The sequence below is a fragment of the Sphaerodactylus townsendi genome, linkage group LG17, assembly GCF_021028975.2.
Source record: "Sphaerodactylus townsendi isolate TG3544 linkage group LG17, MPM_Stown_v2.3, whole genome shotgun sequence".
Lineage (NCBI taxonomy): Eukaryota > Metazoa > Chordata > Lepidosauria > Squamata > Sphaerodactylidae > Sphaerodactylus > Sphaerodactylus townsendi.
In genome coordinates, this window is record NC_059441.1 from 12,020,886 (window position 1) to 12,038,828 (window position 17,943).

At 48.2% G+C, this 17,943-nt stretch overlaps 1 protein-coding gene across 3 annotated transcripts in view; it reads right to left on the reverse strand.

Annotated features, from left to right (window-relative positions):
- Positions 1-17,546, reverse strand: part of HMG20A (high mobility group 20A) — a 63,466-nt gene extending 45,920 nt beyond the window's left edge. For all 3 annotated transcript variants that reach the window (XM_048481811.1, XM_048481808.1, XM_048481809.1), the window contains exons 1-2: positions 17,450-17,546; positions 14,279-14,398 (exon numbers count right to left, since the gene is read on the reverse strand). The gene's annotated coding sequence lies outside the window, so the exon portion shown is untranslated. The remainder of the gene's footprint in view (positions 1-14,278; positions 14,399-17,449) is intronic.
- Between the last annotated feature and the right edge of the window lie 397 nt (positions 17,547-17,943).

Genomic DNA, 17,943 nt, shown 5'->3' on the forward strand with positions numbered 1-17,943 from the left:
CAGATCCACTTCATATCTTTTTGTTTTTCTTGCCATATTTGGTTTCTTGACATTATGTCAAAAATTTCTAATTGGATTTGCTCCCATATATATTTCAACCATTTCTGCATTGTCCAGATTTTTTTGGTCTTTCCACCCCAATGCTATTACTGCATGGGCCGCTCTGATCATGAGTTTGAAATCTGTACGTGTTTGGTAATGTCAGACGCCTTGGCCAGGTAATCAAAATTTCATACTTTTTGCTCCCAAAAGATAGTTTATTTTTTTCAAAAACAGCAGCAGTGTTACAGTATCCTGCTAAAGCATTCAACAGTTTTCAAACCCCATGCAGTTAAACCACCACAGCGCTAGTAATTGTAAGAACATAAGGAAGAGCCTGCTGGATCAGACCAGAGTCCATCTAGTCCAGCACTCTGCTACTCGCAGTGGCCCACCAGGTGCCTTTGGGAGCTCACCTGCAGGATGTGAAAGCAATGGCCTTCTGCTGCTGCTGCTCCCGAGCACCTGGTCTGCTAAGGCATTTGCAATCTCAGATCAAGGAGGATCAAGATTGGGAGCCATAGATCGACCTCTCCTCCATAATCTGTATCCATGATCTGCGATGGATCCAGGGTAAAGCCAACAGCCCAAGCACGGGCGCCCGTGATAAGATAAAATTATGCATGGGGTAGAAAATGTTGACAGAGAGAATTTTTTCTCTCTTTCTCACAATACTAGAACCAGGGGGCATTCATTGAAAATGCTGGGGGAAAGAATTAGGACTAATAAAAGGAAATACTTCTTCACACAACGTGTGATTGGTGTTTGGAATTTGCTGCCACAGGAGGTGGTGATGGCCACTAACCTGGATAGCTTTAAAAGGGGCTTGGACAAATTTATGGAGGAGAAGTCGATATCTGGCTACCAATCTTGATCCTCCTTGATCTGAGATTGCAAATGCCTTAGCAGAACAGGTGCTCAGCAGCAGCAGCAGGCGATTGCTTTCACATCCTGCACATGAGCTCCCAAAGGCACCTGGTGGGCCACTGCGAGTAGCAGAGTGCTGGACTAGATGGACTCTGGTCTGATCCAGCAGGCTAGTTCTTATGTTCTTAAGAGAGGACCCCATAGCAAAACGCAACGTCTACATTCATGACTTTGAACGGGCAGAATAAGGAGAGGGAGATTGCATTCGTGCTACAATGTTCACATTGTCTCACTGCTAAAAATACCCCTGGATATAGGTCTAGCTAGCTGGCCGATGCAACGTTCGCTGGAATGAAGGTACATCAGCTTCAGCTGCCATTGGAAGATAAGCACTGGACATTGGAGGTGGGTAGAGCAGGGGAAATTGGGATGATTAATCTCAATGCAGGTGCTTCCTGTGGGTGGATAATATAATAAGCAGTTCTTACAGCAGCAAGATTGGGGTCACAGGTGGCTGGCAGAGCGCCTTGCATGCAAAGGTACTAGATTCAGCACCCGGCATTATGGGAAAGAGATTTCAGCTCACTAGTAGATACTAAGATGTGTCTTCTGTTTGGTCTTTCACATAGAATCCGAGTTGGAAGAGACCTCAAGGGCCATCAAGTCCAACCCCCTGCAATGCAGGAACACACAATCAAAGTACTCCTGACAGATGGCCATCCAGCCTCTCTTTAAAAACCTCCCAAGAAAGAGTCTCCACCACACTCCGAGGTAGTGCATTCCACTGTTGAATAGCCCTGACAGTCAGGAAGTTTTTCCTGATGTTTAGGTGGGATCTCTTTTCCTTCACCTTGAGCCCGTCACTCCTGGTCCTAGTCTCTGGAGCAGCAGAAAACAAGCTTGCTCCCTCCTCACCAACATCACCTTCTATTATTGTAAGAGAGCTTACACTGAAAGTATATAATAGACGGGACCTAATTCCAGACTAACAACATCATATTACATGTCACATTACATGTCAATATCTGGCATCTTGCTGGAAAAAGCGTAGCAAAACTAGTTCCTGTTTTCACTCCCGGTGGGAATGTGACAAGTTCAACACTTTGAGACACTAATCATATATGGCATCAATAAAAGGACAATAATTCCATTTCCTCGTAGCCCAAAGAAATTTCTATCGGCAGCTTGAGACAATAAAACAGTCCTTCAAATCACAAAAGAATTCACAGTACTGTTACCAACAGCAGCCAAATTCATGGCGGCAAATAGCTGGAAGGCAGGGGGCAGGGGGGTCACCTGCCATCACAAACAGGTATAGCAAAATCTGAAAAATCATGTTAATGGACATAGTAGAAAAGTATAGAAAACCACATTATATAGCAAAATTCTTAGAAAAATGGCTCTCTTTTATTTCACACTGCAGAAGGGGTATTGTTGCCTTCCTTGCATCTGGGCACGTAACCCCCTGATGGCACAAAGCTCCCGCTATTTACTGGCTATCTGCAATGACAGTTTAATTCTTCAGCATTTTGAGTGTTTGTGAGCATGCCGTAACACTGATAAGCAGCACGCTGAATGGCTAGCAAGGGGGCCATTGCAATAAAGCCCCAAGACGGAACTCGTGCAGCTAATAACCCCAGCCCGCGTTCATAGAATCACAGAGTTGGAAGGGACCACGAGGGCCATCAAGTCCAACCCCCTGCCAGGAAGGAACGCACATTCATTTCGGGATTGTTTTCTTCATGTTTCTAAATTGAATGAACAAAAAAATATCTTTCACAGTTCTACCTGCTCCTCGCTTCAACAGAACTGCGTTCATTTTTCTCTAACCACAAAAATAGTCGTTTGTTTGAGAACGGGCTTTGGTTTTGCCGTAAGTAGATAAAGGAGGAGCAGTTCAGCAAAACGGACCTCGGCCCGTTAAAGGCTGCAAGTTAGGGAGGAAGATGTTTTAAAACTGAAAATAAAAAGCCCTAGCTGTCAAGGACATGCTAAAGGATGAACGACTGAGAATCTGTTTGAACTCTCTTGTTTTTCACACAATCCGCTGCTGCCGTTTCCAGACTATGCCCGAGCCATTCACGCTGCATAAGCAATGAACCAAATGTTTCCTTAGAGCTGCAACTATGGGAGATGGAGACAGCCAACACATGTTCCCTGAAGACTTAACAAATGGAAGGACACGGAAGGTATCCCATCTCTGAACACGAAGGTAGAGAAAAACATAGCGGAAAGCACTACGTTTAGCTGGCCGGAGCAGACAACGATTAACCTCATGAAGGTTTTCTGCAAAAAAACGGGGCACATTAGTTCCCGTCCTCCTGTTGTATCTGAAGAAGTGAGGTCTGTCTCATGAAAACTCAGACGGCAATAAAAGCTGTTGGTCTTTAAAGTGCTACCGGATCGCCGCTTTGTTTTGTTATAACAGCTTTTAAAGAAGTGAAATGCAGCCATTATCTGGCCAGTACCAACATTGTCGTATCATGCGGGAATTAAGAGGAATTAGGACAAACACTTCATTAACCAAGGCTCCATACAGGAGAGAAAGGCAGAGAAAAAAAATCCAAACTCTTCTTCATCGCGCTTCCTCTACCCTAGTCACTGTTCTTCTGTTCTTAGGGTGACCTCCAAAACCAAAGCATTCAATTTATAAATTTATGCAAGGATGACAAGTTAATGACCATTTCCCCGCTTTAGTGTGCCCTATATTGTGTTTCTTTCTGAAAATAGTACCCGTTAAACCAGCGGTTCTCAACCTTTGGGGGTCGAACGACCCTTTCACAGGGGTTGCCTAAGACCATCGGAAAACACATAAGCTGTAAAAAAGCCAGGAAGGATGCAGTTACTTTATAAAAAGAAATAAACCTTCATTCGTGGCAATAATAAGGTGATATGAGGATTGTTATGTACAGAATCACCTGTTGAGGGTTCCTTTTCAAGTGCATGAACACTTCCCTTGAAGAAGACAGACGAAAACGCGATAATCAGCGCGAAGCGGCTGGGAAGTACAACAGAGTGGATTAAAATATATACAACTGAAAATGATGAGAAATTTGACTGCCCTTGAATTGGGACAGTATTTATAAGTAATTCAAGCCACCAATTCAGGAATTTCATTAATTGTCATGAACTTGTAACACAATCACAGCGGGTGACATTGACGCAATAATATTTACAAGATTATGGACATTTGTTGGTTTAACAAATACATGATCATGGACTTGAGAGAAGGTTGTCTTGTAATAAATTGTTGCATGAATTGGATTGAAAGTGGAGATATATGTGTGTGTGATGGAGATATAATAGTTTGATAAGTCTAATAGCCAACAATTTGGCATACTTTACAAGAAACTAACAGGTAATATAAATTGCTTGGGCCAGCGCCTATGTGCCACGCGTGTTTGTGAATCTTATATTAGGAAGGTTGAGAACCACTGCGTTAAACGTATCGTGAATATTCGACTGGCTTAGGAATTGCCTTCCTGTTCGGATATCACCTTGACACAGTGCAGATATTGCCACGGGAAAACCAGGGCTGGGGCGAGAGTTCCTTCCTAGCAGGGTGTTTCTCCTAACAGTTTCTCAATTATAACTGCGCTGCCTTCTTTAGGCCCCATACTGGTCTTCATGATCATCACATCTATTAATGAAGGACGAACAAGTACGTTCTGTGGTGGTAGAAAACACAAGGGAGGGGGCAGAGGTGGAGCGCAAGCAGAGGAGATGTACGGGACGTTTCATGGCAGATCAGTCATCGCGCCAATCAAGCACAAATTGCTGCGATGTATGCCTTGAGCTGTGCTGAGACACCCCCCCCCCCACAACCTCAAATATGTGCATGCTAGCAATTTGTGTCCGTTCAATTCGAGTCACGCAACAGACTCATTGCAATCACACTCAATCGGTGATTTTTTTTTTAAAGAAGGCTGCACAGATCTAAATAAACTTCCAAAGAGGGCCACTGTATTACGAAGTGCTGAGTGAGGAAATCAACAGCTGGTCTTTGACCATTTTATTTCTGCCTCAGCGATAGGACCGAGGGCAGGGATGGCGACGTTACCCAGGAGCTGCTGGTAAGAACGGAAGCCGGGGCGCAGGGCTGGGGGCAGTGTTGCCGTTCTGGGCTGGTTCTGAAACGCTTTCGCTTCCGTGCATAGCTCCAGTCAAACACAGAACGGAGGGTTTCGTGAAATGCTGTGCAGATTGTCTCAAGATCCAGCTACGCAAGGCACTTTTTGTATATGTTCCACTCAGATAGCAGTCCAGGTGCTCAGGAGCAGCAGCAGCAGGAGGCCATTGCTTTCACATCCTGCATGTGAACTCCCAAAGGCACCTGGTGGGCCACTGCGAGTAGCAGAGTGCTGAGCTAGATGGACTCTGGTGTGACCCAGTAGGCTAGTTCTTATGTCCTTAAGATGTACAAGACAGGCAGGCAATTCAGCTCTGGGCCTCGGTTTGTCAGTTCTCAGTTCATCCAACACGTGGAGCTGCCTCAATGAAGAGTTTGAATTTATACCCTGCTTTGCTCAACCTTAAGGAAGAAGAGAGTTTGGATTTATATCCCACCTTTCTCTCCTGTAAGGAGACTCAAGGGGGCTGACAAGTTCCTTTCCCTTCCTCTCCCCACAACAGACACCTTGTGAGGTAGGTGGGACTGAGAGAGTTCAGAGAGAACGGTACATTGGTACTTACCCTGAAGGGACCTTCTCCTGGTAGGCGATGAGGGCATCTTGGATTGGGTGATTTCCAACCTATACTCAGGGAGGCAGGACTAAATGATGTCACTTCCTGTAGAGGCTGGAATCCATCTTAGATCCCCAGTATTCCGTTGACTCAGCAGTGAGAGAAAAAACTCTATTATCTGAAGAAGTAGAACAGGAAGTAACGAGAACAACATAATAACGAAGAATAACATTGAAAACAAACATCAAAACGTGAGGAACTCCAAGTATTTTATAACTAACTACCCCGATCCATAGATCATAATAATAAATCTAAGGGAATTATTAATTTTGGAGACTGCATAGAAAGGGCACACAGGAGGGCCAAGATATGCCCTCATCGCCTACTCTCAGGAGAAGGCTGTCCCTTCAGGGTAAGTACCAATGTACCGCTCTCCTGAGGCTTATCTCGGCATCTTGGATTGGGACCTCCCAGAGCAGTATCCCTAAATCGGGTGGGAATGTTAGTCTCCAAATATATGTTCCGAGCACTCTAGTTCCAAAAAAGCGGCTCGCTAGCCGCCATGGAACGCAACCTGTAATGTCTGATAAAGGAGGATGAAGAGGACCAGGTGGCCGCTTCCTACACACATCCTCCAGAGGAACCTGTCGCCTGAATGCCGCAAGCTAGCTGCGGCACTACAAGTGGAATGAGAGCCGCGGATGCCGCTTAGGCACAGGTATGTGAGATGCTTTATGGCATGCCTTCGTAATGGCCACATTCTGGAGAGTGTAATCTGAGTGCAGCCTTGACATCTTGAGCTCACTAGATTAGGTGCATGGTAACGCTATGAATAGGGATTCAGTCCGTCTCGATATTCTCTTGGTTCTGATGATAAATGTCTTGGAGCTCCCTACGACATTCTTAAGGTGTGCCAAAGGATTTCTTTGGGATGTGTGAAGGACTTGGACAAAAGGTGGGGATGAATTCACCTCCTGCTTCATGTGGAACCTGGAAGCAATCTTTTGGAACAAAGGTGCGGGATCCAGCCTCATGACTACTCTTTCCTTGTGAAAGATGCAGAGCTGGGAGTTGGACGGATAGGGCCTGCAACTCTGAAATTCTGCTGGCTGTAGTGATGGCAATCAGAAAGAGAAGTTTCATGCTTAACCCATTTCAGATGCACGGAACGGATGGGCTCGAAGGGCGGGTTTGGTGAGAGGCTGAGGAGCACGATGTTAAGTCTCCATGAAGGAACCGATGGACTATCGGAGGTTGTTTTTTTGTGAGACCCCTTTGAGGAATCTAAGTATATTCTGGGTGCCTGGACAGTGGTAGTCCATGAACCTTGGGCCAAACAGTCGTGAGCGCTTGCCAGCTGGGTTCATGCTAAGAGTAGTAGCACTTCTAAGGCCAATCTCGAATCCGACCTGGAGAAACTGTAAAACCTGAGGGACAGAAGGTTCCTTAGTGGGTCGATCCGGCCTCTTGAGCCCAGGAAAGAGGAAGGTGGCCTCTACGAAGAGTTTATAGGATTCGAAGAGGTTGATGGTCTAAGGGACGCTGATGATTGTATTGGATGACCTGGCCGGAATAACCTTTTGGTTAGGGCCTCCCGCTCAAGCTACCAAGGGGTCAGACAAAACCACTTGGGGTTGATGGGACCACGGGTCCCTGAGAGAGCATGTCCACGGGCTTAGGCAGCCTCCCAGGGGCGCGGAAGTTGCCAATTGAAGGATTGAGGAGAACCATGGTCGCCTCGGCAACACCACGGTGCTACTTCACGGAATTACGCCGGGCTTCTCTGACCAGACCTTCCTTATGAGCTTCGATGACTGGGGTAGGTGGATAGGGCATAGAGGAGCTCCCTCGCCACGGAGCCGCCAGTGCATCTACTGCTAGTGCTCGGGAATGAAAGTATCTGGTGAAAATCGAGGAAGTTGTGCATTTTGAGCGGAGGGAAAGAGATCGACGGTGGGACAACCGAGGGTTTGAGTGATCAGTTGGAAGATCGTCGGATGGAGCTTCCACTTCTGCTTCCGCCAATCGACTGGCTGCTTAGCCAGTCCGGCCTGAACGTTGAGATTCCCTGTATGTGCTCTGGCACGACAGCGAGTATAGGAGATGTTTCTCGGCCCATGTCAGGTATCTTCTACTCGCCTGTAGATGAAGGCTTAGGATCTGGACCTCGCTCTGATTGTTTAGATGGGCCTTTGCCGCCGATGCGTGTTGTCGGGTTCGACCAAAAGATGACAGCCCTGGATCTGAGGCTGGAAGGCCTGAAGCTTGGCAAGAGAATAGCCTCGCAACTCTACAGAAGTTGATGGGCAGACGGTTTGGGTCATCGCCCAGAGACCTTGTGCTATATTGTCCCTCCATGGATGCCCCCCCATCCTCACTAAGACTCAAGGCTGTGAACAACTGCACCTCGATGAGGGTAGATGAAGACTTTCCCTTTGGAAAGGCGGTTTTTTTTCCTTTTTCTGATGAGATCTCACCAGCTTAAGACTGTAGCTGCGAACTGGATCTGTGATCTGGAGTGACCTGTCTTCCCTTCCTCATGATCCGGTATTGGTGAGGTTGGAGAAACTGTTGAAGCGGGGCGCCAGCATGGAACCTCCCCCACTGCAACATATCGATAACAGAGATGAAGAGACCCATCAGTCTGGCTAGCTGGAAGAAGGGAAGCTCTTCTTGGCTGGGAGGAAGACCAGCTACCAACCTCTGGATCTTTGAGAATTCTTGGACGACGGAATGAAGAGGACGACATTGTGTACTGTGTCTATGGTCGCCTCGTAGATGTTCCATCTTCGGGTGGCTGGAATCAGGGAACTCTTTTGCAAAGTTGGGACTATAAAACCCAGAGTGGACGAAAGGGTAGTCAGGACGCACATCCAGGGTCTCTAAGGGCTTGTGTTCTGGACCCGGACCTAATCAGGATGTCGCCCGCTAAGTATGGGTGGATATGAAGCACCTGTATTCCCGAAGAGCCATGATAGGTGCCAAGCAGAAGGAGCTTTGAGAACACTCCTCGGGGCTGTGGCCAGCCCTCGAAGGGGAGAGCCTTGTACTGGTAGTAAAAGTTCCGGAATTCTCGTGACGTGAACCTGGAGGAAACGCCTTCGTGGAGTGGGTTGATGGGGACGGAAGATATGTGCTTCGGGTCAGGTCGAGAGATGTTAAGTAATCGCTCTCTGGGCTTAAGAGCCTCCACTCATGGATTCTCCAAGGTTTCCATCTTGAAATGGCGAGGCACATGAATCTGTTCACGCATCGCTAAAAGTTCAGGATGGCACGCCTAGTCAGCCGGGCTCTTTTTGGGTACTGTAAAGAAATGTGAGTAAACACCGCAAGGAACGCTTCTGAGATGGGTAATCGGGTTCGATCGCCTGAATACTCAGTAGATGGAGAATGGCTTGCTGTGTTCTCTTTAGTTTGTCTGGATTGCATTGGGGAGGTCCGGAATTTGGATCTTGGAAAGGTTGAAAATTTAGGAGATAGCCATGTGAATGATCTGACCTCCTTTGTCCAGCCGGGTCGATATGGCTCGCCCACCCACCGGGTAAGTTGAAAAAATTGCAGACTCCACTCACCTACTGGAACGCGGAGTGTAGTCAAGACCTGGGCGGTCGCTTCAGGTTGGAAAAGGTTTGCCACCTCTATTGGTTTGTCTTAGAGAAGTTGGGACGAAAAAGGAGCTGCCAGAGAATCCTCTTCTACTTAAAGGAGTAGTGTTGCTAAGTTGAGGTTGTTGAGAAAACCACTTTCTGCCATCTCTGGGAGTTCAGGTGCGGTAAGTGTGCGCTTGGAGTGCGTTAAAATGTGAAGTGTAAGGTTTGTAGGTGGAGGGAGCCCTGGTCTGGCCTAACGCTACCTAGGCATAGATTTCCTTGTTTCCCTTAGTCTCCAATTCGCCACAACACAGCTGCCTAAATCTTTGCCAAAGAGCTCTGGAACCATGATAATCGTAAGTAGACACTCACCTGTTTTGAGAGTGGAAGTTCATGCGGTCCAGGTTCTCAATCCAGGCCTGGTTCTCCTCAACCACTACTTCCTGCAAGGCTAACGCGCTGAGACTAACAGGAGAGAATCAAAGGTGGAATCTGGCACCAGTACTTAAAACTGCTAAGTGAGTACTCTCTCTCTAAACCGCCTCCTTGAGGCCTTGCGCCGGGAGGACAGCATCATCGTAAGAAGCCTCCGGCCAGGAGTGATGGAGGCTCGGCCATGGTGGGAAGAAGGGGCTAGAGCCCTAATGGTAAGCGGGCAAGTCTGTCATGAATCCTTTTCAGGAAAACGCCGGCCCCATGCGGGTTCTGCGTGCATCCCTTTAGGGAACCCTCCCCATCCTTGGTGTGACTAAATCCACTAGACTGGAGGGCAAACTACAGGTGCATCAATTAGGGAGTTTTAATGATGTTATGTAATGTGTTCGGGCAGTATATATAGACTCTTTGATGATGTGGACGGGCAACTCTTACTTTTCAGCCTCCAGATTCACCTCCATTGCTTTTTTTTAAAATTTTTCAAAGTACTGCACGGGTAGTGGAAAAGCTTCTGGGACATCCTCCGGCCTGGGGGAAAATTTTTGTGGCCCCTTTTAGGGACAATTCCTTTAACTGTTCTCTTTGGAGGATGGGAGACCCTCAGGGTCCCTCAGCGCCTGTGGCTGAATCCCCTGGAGTTCTAAAGTGGAAATAGTTTTTGACATAATCAAGGCTAAATCCCTCCTTTTCTAAAAAAAAAAATCTGATAAGTTTTTTCTTTTGGTTCAGCTGATGTCCCTCCCTCCCCCCTTCAGAGAAATGCTCTGGAGGAATGTAAAACCCCACTTTCCACTCTCACTGAATTCCTCCTCCCCTATAATATTCATTAAGGGGATCTCTATAAGTGCTGGAGGTGGGAGGGCTGGGGGATGGTGGGGGGGAATTGGAAGAAGAGCTAGATGAACGCTCATGCGCTCACCTTCACCCCTCCTAGAACGGGACTCCGCGCCTCCCTCTGCGCTCTTACTTCTTTTTTTTCTCTTTGTCAAGTGGAGGGAGATCTCTTCCCTCATTGCAGCCCCTGAACATACTCATATTAGGCCTCGGGAGCAGGCATGCTAGCTCCAGGATGCAGGGTCTGGAAAGGGTTGGAGCAGGTTCGCGCTGGGGACTCCCCTCTACTGGGCCCTCCTCTGATCTTGCCTGGAGTTGCTAAGATCTATGAGGAGATCACTGCCGGGAGGCCGCTTTGATCATCCGCCCGCCCTGTCCCGGGAATATCCCGCTGACGCTTCCCCGCTACCGCCGCTGGCGCGGCAATAACACTTTTTTTTTAAAAATTGGGAGCGTGGGGAGTGCGCGTGGAGCTACACCTTCCGCTGCCCGGACTGGGACGCTGGTGCTCCAAGGGCGCTTCTTTGGCATAGCTCCGAGGGCTCTAGGGCGCTGCATTTCTTTTTGGCTGCAGGGGCTTTGTTCTTCCCGCCTCGGGCGCCTATCTTCTGCGGGGGCGCTGAAAGCCGCTGCCTTCGGCGCGCAGAAGAAGGAAGTAGATACAGAGCCTCAGCCGAGGACTTCCTGACTGTTGCTCTTCTGATGCCCTTCGGTTGCTGCCCGAGTAGCTCCTCTGCCGCTGGGCATGCCCATATAAAGACTCAGGCGGGGTGAGAAGGAGCGAAGGAGATTCCATGGGCGGCCATTTTAAGGCATGGCCCTGCTATAGTGGGAAAACTGGACAGTTGGAAAAAACTGACAGGCTGGATTCACAAACTGACAGGCTGGGATTCCACAAGAGGACAGGAGCCTACAGGTGAAACAGACACACAGAACACACGCGGAGAATAGAAGTAAGCTGAGAGAAATAAGGTAGAAATAAGGTAGAAATAAGGTAGAGAAATACAAGTAGCTTGGAGCCCTCTCACAAGCACTGCGCTCCCTGATAGGCAGGAAGTAATACTGGGGATCTAAGATGGATTCCAGCCTCTACAGGAAGTGACATCATTTAGTCCTGCCTCCCTGAGTATAGGTTGGAAATCACCCAATCCAAGATGCCCGAGATCGCCTCCAGGAGAACAGGCTCCTCCCTACTATAACCTGGGTGGCTTTCAAGGCAGGTGGCATTACCCAGAAGTGAACCGAGAAAAAAAACCACCAAGCCATCTCCTGGAAAATGGGATGTCACGTCCAATTCTTACTAGAAGAAGAAGAGTTTGGATTTATATCCCCCCTTTCTCTCCTGCAAGAGACTCAAGGGGGCTTACAAGCTCCTTTCCCTTCCTCTCCCCACAACAGACACCTGGCGAGGTAGGTGGGGCTGAGAGAGTTCCCAAGAACTGTGACTAGCCCAAGGTCACCCAGCAGGAACACAGGTGTGCAGAAACACATCTGGTTCACCAGATAAGCCTCTGCCCCTCAGGTGGAGGAGTGGGGAATCAAACCCGGTTGTCCAGATTAGAGATCCACCTGCTCTTAACCACTACAGCACTCTGGCTCTCAGATTGATCAGATTTTTAAAGAAAGGCATGCCAAACTGGCAGAGGAGCACAGGAATGCACATCAGCTAAGCTCAGACTTTGTGTTAATGTGAACCCTTCACAAGATTGTTCTCATAAACCACACCACTGCTAATTTGGCTCAGAATTTCCCCTGGAGGCAAACTCCTCCCTGTATCCCAGCAGAGTTATCCTTTCCTCCATAGAAGCAGAGTGCTGAAGAGGAGTTCAGGAGTGCATTCTTTCAAAACAAGTTTCAGGGAAGATTCTCACAATGTTTCATGCAGGCCAGGTTTCTTTTCGTGCGGCCTACAGCGTTCTCACAAACAGCCACATATATTTTTCTTAAACTACTCTAGCCTTTAAAGGATGAATGGACTTGGTCCAATTCTCAAGGGTTTTTTTTCTGCACCAGTGAGAAAGAAGGGGGTCGTTCCCACTGTCACTGGCAGCTCTGCTTTCCTTATAACACTGTTTGACAAGGTTGCCCAAACCTGTCAGGCAAACAGAAACGGCATATAAAAGCAGTCCCGCTAAAACCAGTAAATCACGTCTAAACGGCTTTGTGGAGCAAGAAACTGACGTGCCGTCGGGGACCCGAAGGATTTGAAGGGAAGCCAAGGGGATTTGTAAACTACCTAAACTGGGGAAGCGGGCCAAAAGTAAAATCTCGCTACTGGTGCGAGTGAGTTTTTTTTAAAAGCTCTGGTGCCCAAAACCATTTTTGCCAGCATTTGATTACGTGTAAGCAGGGGTCTTCAAACTATGGCCCCCCAGATGTTCATGAACTACAATTCCAAATTCCCAACTATTGTAGTCCATGAAGTCCATGAAGAAGAAGAAGAAGAAGAAGAAGAAGAAGAAGAAGAAGAAGAAGAAGAAGAAGAGGAGGAGGAGGAGGAGGAGGAGGAGGAGGAGGAGGAGGAGGAGGAGGAGGAGGAAGAGGAAGAGGAAGAGGAGGAAAAGGAAAAGGAGGAGGAAGAGGAGGAGGAGTTTGGATTTATACCCCACCTTTCTCTCCTGTAGGGAGACTCAAAGGGGCTTAAAAGGGGCTTACAATGAACATCTGGGGGGCCATAGTTTAAAGACCCCTGCGTTTAAGGAAAGCCGTTGAACCCCTTGTTCTGAACTCTTTGGCCGGGCCCAGTTTTCAATGTCAGTTAGAGCTTGGTATGGCACGGCACAGCAGAGATCTTTTATTGGGGGCGCAACAGTTTAGCACCACAAGCCAAGCAAGGAGAAACCCTGTGAAAAAAAATAAGCAACGTTAAGGCCCAGGGGATGCTAATTCTGACCGCGTGCTCAGGGTTGCTTGGCATGGTCAATCTATTGGGGCTACACGATAGACTGGGGGCAGACGGAGGGCGAGGGAGGCGGGATTCACAGCTCAGCTGGAAAGGTCTCTTGGAAATCTTCAAGATTAAAAACACGAACGTGCAATATTTTAACAGCGTTTGCGGTGAGTCCTTTTCTTACCTCATAATAAATGCGGACAAAGGCGCTCTTGTGGTTTAAACAGCAGCAGTCTTCTCCCACCCACACGCTTGAATGGCACACGGGCTGCCGTGCTTTCTCCCAACCGCCACCCAAGAGCCCAAATCAACCAGAACGCTAAGAGCATGTGACTTGTAGGAAGTGAATCCTCTCCCACAAATATAGTGGGCCAATTGCCTACATTCAAGTGGTCATGCAAAAGGTGGCACGTGGACATCTGTGGCAGACGCTCAGTATTATTCATGGGACACAAAGGACATCTCTGAGATCCCACCCCCGCCGGCAAAATGGTGCCATCAACAGTGTCGAAGAAGCAGGTTGTTTACGTAGGATACCAAAGTTTGAATCAAGAACAAGAAGAGTTGGATGTATATCCCCCCCTTTCTGACCTGTAAGGAGACTCAAAGGGGCTTACAAACTCCTTTCCCATCCCCCCTCACAATAACACCCTGTGAGGTAGGCAGGGCTGAGAGAGCTCCAAAGAACTGTGACGAGCCCACGGTAACCCAGCTGGCACGTGTTGGCGTGCACAAGCTAATCCGGTTCCCCGGATAAGCCTCCACAGCTCAAGGGGCAGAGTGGGGAATCAAACCTGGTTCTCCAGATTAGAGCGCCCCTGCTCTTAACCACTGCACCACACTGGCTCTCAAAAAGGGGGGAAAGGGGAAGACTTTTGCTTTTAAGGTTGTAATAAATGAGCTCAATACAGTGTTTTTTATGAATCACTCGGAAGAGTACCTCTGATGCTTCAGCTGCTGCCGGCTCTCTTTCTTTTTATCTCTGCTGCTGCTTACGGCTCTCCCTGTCTTGTGATGAGCAGGAAGCGCTTCTCCCACTAATGAGGGCAGAGGACCCAAGCTGCAGGGGGGAGAAAGAAGTGTGTTCATGCCGAGATCCTAATTCACAGGTGTCAAACACACAGCCCTTCAGATGTTATGGACTACAGTTCCCATCATCCCCTGCCAGCATGATGCTGGGAACTGTAGTCCATAACAACTGGAGGGCTGCGAGTTTGACACCTACGTGGGAAGAAGTCAAAGATGTAAAATCTACTGGACCACCTTTCCATCCAGTTCTCGTCAGACCCGTTACTGCAAACTTTGCTCTTGCTTCTGTGTGGGAACTTATGCAGATACTCATCCATTCCTTTCGTGTCCTAAATTTTGCAGAATTTACATGGTATCAAACTCACTCCTGGGATAGGAGGAGGAAAGAGCGTGTCACTTGTAACAATGTTTTATGCCATAGGTGTCAAACTCGCGGCCTTCCAGATGTTATGGACTACAGTTCCCATCATCCCCTGCCAGCATCCCCTGTGTTTTATGCAATATGAGTGATTAAAATGTAGGATTAAAATGTAGGATGAGTGATTAAAATGTAGGATTCGCCGCCAAAGGATGTAGCGACGGCCACAGGTATAGATGGCTTTAAAAGGGGATTTGATTCATGGAGGACGCGTCTATCAGTGGCTACTAGCTATGGGGACTGAAAGGAGCCTCCCCATTCAGAGGCAGTCAACCCCTGAATCCCAGTGCCAAACGGCAGCATCGAGGGAAGGCCTCAGCCTCTATGTTTTGTCCTTTGCCCGCCAGAGTAACTGGTTGGCCACTGTGTGAGGCAAGATGCCGGCCTGGATGAACCAGCAACATCAGAGGAAGGCATCAACCTCTATGACCTGTTGATGGATTGTTCAAGGAAGGGAACCATCTTGGAGCCCAGCGCATGGCCCTCTGAGGCCCCTTCCGCACGTTCAATCCCCTTTGCATTTGGATTTTACTGTGCAGAACAGCAACATTCATTTGCAAACAACTGTGAACGTGGATTGAAAGTGCATTGTTCTGCGTGTGCGGAAAGAGGCCTGACTTCCACAGGAAAAAGGGGTAACAACATACATGCCAAAAAGTCAAAGGTAATTTTAAGCCTACCACATCCAGGGAATCTAAAGGAGCGCACCCAAACAGCTGGGCATGCTTCTCACGAAGACACCAGCTCTGTTTAACTGAGCAGTTATCTCCACAAAAAGAGGGACACATGTGGGGTCCAGGTTTGGCATCATGCCCAGTTTTTTTACTTCAGAGGGAAAGAAGAAGAGCTTGGATTTATACCCCACCTTTCTCTCCTGTAAGGAGACTCAAGGGGGCTTACAAGCTCCTTTCCCTTCCTCTCCCCACAACAGACACCTTGTGAGGTAAGTGGGCCTGAGAGAGTTCAGAGAGAACTGCGAGAGAGTTCAGAGAAAACTCCCCACGGCCACCCAGCAGGAATGCAGGAGTGCGGAAACACACCTGGTTCACCAGATAAGCCTCCGCCACTCAGGTGGAGGAGTGGGGAATAAACCCGGTTCTCCAGGTTAGAATCCACCTGCTCTTAACCACCACACCACACTGGCTCAAGTTTGTCATCTGAGTCCGATGAGCTGAATGATGAGAATAGCAAGTTTAGGGCCCACAGGATCAACAACGGAGGGATTTTCCTGCCAGTCCACACGCACCCTCTGAGAATTCTGGAAATTCTGTGGAGCATGAGCACATCATCTTTACCGATCACTCCCCGACGCTCTCAAAATTCCTAGAATAGCCGAATACTCCGTACTCATCAGGTTTGGGGGAGGGAGAGGATTAATTCCATCAATCAATCCGACCTCCATTTCATCTTCACAACAATTCTGCGAGGTAGGCTAGGTCAGGGTGAAACTGGTCCAAGGCCACCCAGCAAGCTTTCATGGCAGATCCTAATCTAGCACACGTGAGCCCACACTGACAGGATCGCAGGAGTTGAACAGGCACGAAAGATAAACTGCATGATGATTGACACACACATGTTCTGGAGGGAGGGAACACGGCAGGTGGATATGACAGATGCTCAGCTGCATCTGCCAGTGGTCCATATAGACCACCCTATAGATCACTATATGGATTCACCCTATAGATCACCCTATAGATACAAATTTGTCCCCATGGACAGTGACTTTCTGATCCCTAATCCAGTTACACCTTCAAATGGTGGCTTTTTGTGAAGCTAAAGGCAAGAAAGTCCCACTTTGCAGGTGGGAATCCTTCTGCTCTTGGAAATATTTGGCTGAAACAAAGCAATTGTTTTGTTTTGTTCTGGACTGATGTGGAAGTTGTAATTACTGGGCTTAGGTACATTCCTGGCCTTAAATTTGTTTCCACTGAAATGGCACAAGGAGACCTGTACTGTTCTTCTATCAATTCTTTCTAAAGAATAAATTGACTTTTCCAAATAAAAGCAAATGGAGAGAAATTTCTAGAGTAAAAGTGCATAGTGAAGATAAAAATATTGGAGTCTCTTATATAGGAGTCAACCCATGTTGGGAGTCAACCCAATATAGATTCACCCTATATAATAGATTCTCTCTTACATAGGAATCAACTCATGTTAGGAGTCAACCCAATATACATTCACCCTATAGATTCTCTCTTATATAGGAGTCAACCCATGTTAGGAGTCAACCCGATATAGATTCACCCTATAGACTCTCTCTTATATAGGAATCAACCCATGTTAGGAATCAACCCAATATAGATTACTATAGATTCTCTCTTACATAGGAGTCAACCCAACGAACATTCACCCTATAGATTCTCTCTTATATAGGAGTCAACCCATGTTAGGAGTCAACTCAATATAGATTCACCCTATAGATTCTCTCTTATATAGGAGTCAACCCATGTTGGCCAAGACTTGTTGGGCCTGTATAAGAACCAGGCCTGGTGAGGGAGGCGGGGGGGGGGGCAGCCTCTCAACCCCTCCTCTCCAAGAGGGGCCTCTTGCCATTCAAAGCCCCCCACCCAGACTCCCCTCTCCCAGATATGGCTGCTGCTCCCACTCTTCTTGAATGGGGGAAGGGGTCCATATTCCCACCCCCACCCCCTCGCCACCACTGACCTGCCACGGGGGAGGGGGGGCTTCCCCAGAGACTTCTGCCCCTTCACCCCCACTCAGCCTCCTTCATCCTCGTCCTCGTTTCCCCCCCACACACACATACGCATCACCGCCCCGTATCCTTCCGCCGGGGCGCTCTCCGCAATCCCATCACCAAGCGCCCCGTAGCTCCTCCGACCCATATATTTCAACCCCCACCTTCTGAATACGAAATCTCAGGAAAAGGGGTTGGAAAAGTTTCTTAAAATCGAGGAGGGTAGAGAGGGATTATTTTTGCTTTGGGCTCGGCGGAAGGATCTGGAGGTAAGAGACTGCGCGAACCTACCATAACGTCCGTCGCCGCAAGGCATGCTGGGAGTGGTAGTCTCCACCGTCCACAGGCTGCGGGGAAGGACGTCTGGAGAGAAGCCACGCCCCTTTATGAGGAGAAGCCTCTCGGGGGACTGGAGATGCGCGCGCACGGTGAAGTCTAGGCTCCCCCCTCCCTTTCCCCAAGC